The sequence below is a fragment of the Phocoena phocoena genome, chromosome 20 (genome assembly GCF_963924675.1).
Source record: "Phocoena phocoena chromosome 20, mPhoPho1.1, whole genome shotgun sequence".
NCBI classification, from domain to species: Eukaryota; Metazoa; Chordata; class Mammalia; order Artiodactyla; family Phocoenidae; genus Phocoena; species Phocoena phocoena.
The window spans coordinates 45,281,654-45,286,353 of record NC_089238.1 but is presented as its reverse complement, the minus strand read 5'-3'; the positions used below and the strand labels follow the sequence as shown (position 1 = coordinate 45,286,353).

At 44.5% G+C, this 4,700-nt stretch overlaps 1 pseudogene; it reads left to right on the top strand.

Moving 5' to 3' along the window:
* The first annotated feature begins 1,329 nt into the window (after positions 1–1,329).
* On the top strand, positions 1,330–2,840 carry LOC136140568 (protein enabled homolog pseudogene; annotated as a pseudogene).
* The last annotated feature ends 1,860 nt before the right edge of the window (positions 2,841–4,700 follow it).

Genomic DNA, 4,700 nt, shown 5'->3' with positions numbered 1-4,700 from the left:
AGCCGGGGTGAGACCTACCTGCTGGTCTTGGAGGGTCTCCTGGGCAGGTGGGGGGTGGCTGTGGCTCATGCTGGGGTCATAGAAGCTGGTGGCAGAAGGGGATTGTTCATCTGTATGAAGTCTCGTCGAGGCAGACATCATTAGCAACAAGACCCAGCCCCACCCAACAGCCCATAGGCTTCAGTGCCAGACGCCTCAGGCCAAACAACTAACCGGGTGGGAACACAGCCCCACCCATTAGCAGACGGGCTGCCTAGAGACTTCCTGATCCCACAGCCGCCTCTAGACATGCCCCTAGCCCTGCCCCCCAGAGGGCCAGGACCCAGCTCCACCCACCAGTGGGCAGGCATCTGCCCTTCCCGCCAGGAAGCCTACCCAAGCTTCTAGACCAGCCTCACCCATGGGGGGCAGAAACCAGAAGGAAGAAAACTACGATCCAGCAGCCTGTTGTCTCAAACGCAGGCCGGACATTACCCTGGGGCCCCTGGCCCTTGGGTGACGAGAGAGGAGTGCACTGCTGGGACACACAGGACGTCTCCTACAGAGAGCTACTCCTCCAAAGTCGAGAAAGGTAATTAACCCAAAATGAGGTGGCAGAGGAATGTGTTTCAGATGAAGGACCAAGATAAAACCCCAGAAGAACTAAGTGATGTGGAGGTAAGCAATCTACCTGAGAAAGAGTTCAGAGTAATGATCGTAAAGGTGATCCAAGAACTTGGGAGAAAAATGGACGCACAGATAAGTTACAAGTGTTTTTTAACAAAGAGTCAGAAAATAAAAAGAACAACCTAACAGTTGAACAGTACAATAACTGAAATGAAAAACACACTAGAAGGAATCAACAGTAGAGTAAATGAAGCAGAATGGATCAGTGAGCTGGAAGACAGAGTAGGGGAAGTCACTACTGTGGAGCAGAAAAAAGAATGAAGAGAAATGAGGACAGTTCAGGAGAGCTCCGGAACAACATAAAGCACACTAACATTCACATTATAGGGGTCCCAGAAGGAGAAGAGAGAGAGAAAGGGCCTGAGAAAATATTTGAAGAGATAATAGCTGAAAAGTTCCCTAACCTGGGAAAGGAAACAATCGCCCAAGTCTAGGAAGCACGGAGAGTTCCATACAGGATAAACCCACAGAGGAATACACCACGCTGCACTGTGATCAGGATGACAACAATTAAAGAGAAAATATTAAAAGCAGCAAGGGAAAAGCAACAAATAACACAAGGGAACTCCTGTAAGGTTATCGGCTGACTTTTCAGCAGCGACTCTGCAGACCAGAACGGAATGGCATGATACTCTGTTCACTTATTATTTTAAGTGTATCTGTCAGGCAAGAGCTATTGTGATGGATTACAATGATGCCAATAAAAAGTGGGTACCAGCTGGTGGTTCAGCTGGGTTCAGCACAGTTCATATATATCGTCATACATGGAACAACACATTGAGTGGTGGGCAGGAAGATTCAGGACCATCAGGTCGTGGTAAATTGTGCCACTCCTAAAGGGCTGAAGTACCATCAAGCAACACAGACGTCCCACCAATGGGGGGACACGACACTAGACAGGTGTACGGTCTCAACTTTGGCAGCAAAGAAGATGCCAGTGTCTTCGCAAGTGCCATGATGCATGCCTTAGAATTGCTGAATTCACAGGAATCAGGGCAAACGTTGCCTAGACAAAATTCACAGCTACCTGCCCAAGTTCACAATGGCCCATCACAAGAAGAATTGGAAATTCAAAGAAGGCAACTACAAGAACAGCAACAAAAGGAGCTGAAGTGGGACAGGCTAGAGGGAGAGATTGGAGAGGGAGAGGTTAGAAAGGGAAAGGCTGGAGAGGGAAAGACAAGAGCTGGAGGGGCTGGAGAGATGGGCCTGGGAAAGACCAGAACGAGAGCCGCGGGAGCAGCTAGAAAGGGAGCAGCTGGAATGGGAGCGAGAGCCAAGAATGGCAAATGCTGCTGCCCCTGCCTCTGTGGAGACGACTCCTCTGCTTCTGAGCCAGACTTGCAGGCAGCCTCTCCGCCGGCCGAGACTCCAGCCCAGCAGGACATTGTCTTGGGACCACCTGCACCCCCACCCCCTCCTCCACTCCCACCAGGTCCTGCCCAGGCATCAGCCGGGCTCCCTCCTTCCCCAGGACTCTTCTGCCTCCTCCACTTCCAGCCTCAGGGCCCCCGCCTCTGCCTCCTCCACCTCCTCTTAATCATATACCCCCTCCTCCTCCACCACCTGCTTCTCCCCTCCCTGCATCTGGATTCTTTTCGGGATCCCTGTCTGAAGACAATCGCCCTTCAACTGGACTTGCAGCTGCAATTATTAGAGCAAAACTTAGGAAACTGTTGTGCATGGAGGATGCCTCCTTCCCAAGCGGAGGGACTACCATTGGTGTGAATTCAGCGTCATCTAAAACAGATACGGGTCGTGGAAATGGACCCCTTCCTTTAGGGGTAGTGGTTTAATGGAAGAAGTGAGTGCCCTGCTGGCCAGGAGGAGGAGAATTGCTGAAAAGGGATCAATACAAAAAGAACAAAAACAGGACAAACATGAAAATTCAGAGTCTGTAACTTCTAAGGCCTCTTCAACAAGTACACCTGAACCGACAAGAAAACCTTGGGAAAGAACAAATACAATGAATGGCAGCAAGTCACCTGTTATTTCCAGACCAAAATCTGCGCCCTCGTCAGAGCCCAGTGCCAACGGAGTCCAGACAGAGGGACTGGACTATGACAGGCTTAAAGCAGGACATTCTAGATGAAATGAGAAAAGAATTAACTAAGCTAAAAGAAGAGCTCATTGATGCAATCAGGCAGGAACTGAGCAAGTCAAACACGGCGTAGAGAAACAAACTAAGGAGAGATAGGACTTCAATCTGGAGTGAAAAAAAAAAAAACCCTACAAACAGCAACTGTTAATAACAACAAACCTCTACATTTTCTGAGCTGTAAGAAGAAAATGGAAATAGAAGGAGGGAAAAACCAACATAGTTTGAAAGCCTTCAGACATTACTACTCTGGCGATAAGCCATTTCCCTCCCAGTTTGTTGCTTTTTTCTGACCTTTACAACAGGATGGAAGAGAGTTGCATAGGAGTTCCTGTATCAGTTTTGCAGAAAATACTAAACCCATCAGGCAGGATGACCGCAATGAAATATTTTCATGTCAAGAGAAAACCGCACATTTTCCACAATCCATTACTAAAATAAAAAGGAGAAAGGCTTGAGAAGTTTTTTTTCAGAGAATGCTGATGAAGAATTTAGCAAGTTATGCTATTGTATTGTAAACGCTTCTCTCAGGTTTGTCTTCCTATCATATTTAATATTCCATGAATAACTGAGATCAGCCCTATGTAGTTAAGATCATAAAGTGTGGAACCAAAGGAATTGTATTCGCTTTCAAAGGGTGATATTTATAAGAAAGAGTCCTAGAAATTATTTGTCCAGAGTGAGGAGTTTTAGAATGATAGGAAGTCTCTCGAGTTAGCCTTCATGCAATTTTGTAGATTCAAACATAAAATTCATCCAGAATTTGAAGATTTAGATGCCTTCCTGAATCGTTACAGTGCTTTACCAAATCTATGACTTCTACGTAACACAAACCAACCAGTGGTCAAATGTAAAACAATATATTGTAGATTCACTGTAGGTTTTCGACCTTGTTTAGATTAATGCCTGCAGACGTTTTTGTAATGTAATTACAACCTCCACAAAATCAGTTTTGTAAATTGCAGACAGTAATGCATGTCAAACTAATATGTAGTGGCCTTTTCAAGGCCTAGTCCCAGGGAAAACATTTTGTAGAGTAGAGGGCAGTGGGAGGAAGGGAAGGAATAATGTTTTATTTAAAGTTAACTTCCGTACTATCTTTTTTCTCAATTATCTGCATGAATAATAATGAGGACTATTTTGTGACTTTGATAAATATGTTAACAGAACCAAGTACTTAATCTTCTACATCATGTCTCTGGCTATTTGTATTTTAACTTCAGTAAGTTCAGTGGTCTGAAACATGATTCTGAGCTTCACATGCATTATATCTTACTGTGGAACTCAAAAGTTTGATCCCTGAATTTGGCAGCTGTTATTACCTAGGGGCCCTGCAGTTTTACAGGTGTTCAGGTGCACGTTCCTGACTACAAAGCTGCTTTTGAATTTTTGTTAGGTTGAAATACTAAAGAAGTAACAATGATGGCAGCAGTCAATGTCACAGAAATCATTAAAGGGAAAACGAGGGGTCCTGCATAGTTTTCTTTTAATAGACTTAGGTGGTGGGAAGAAGGAACTAGATACTCTACTTACCACCGTGTGCACGTGTGTGTGCACGTGCGTGTTTGTGTGGGCACTCGTGTGTATGTTATCCACTCCCTTTTCTTTGAGACTTCTAAGATTAAAATAGGGGAGAAATCCTGTATGTTGCAATGACAGAATTTTTTGAAAATTCAGGAAATCAAAATTTCTCCAGGCTCCATCTTGATTTATGCTTGAGTTGTTATGTGCCATATTTGCTTTGAAATCTTTGGTTATCAGTAGTTGTACTAAAATTTTGAAGAAATAATCTACTTTCATCTGCTTTCTAGATTTCTTAATCTAAATTCATAAGACAGATCTTGTTGATAGCATAGTTTTCTAAATGCTGCAGGTTTGCAGCCATTACCACTTCAAAGAGGTTTGAATGAAGGAATTTTTTTTCCTTGTTAAGATA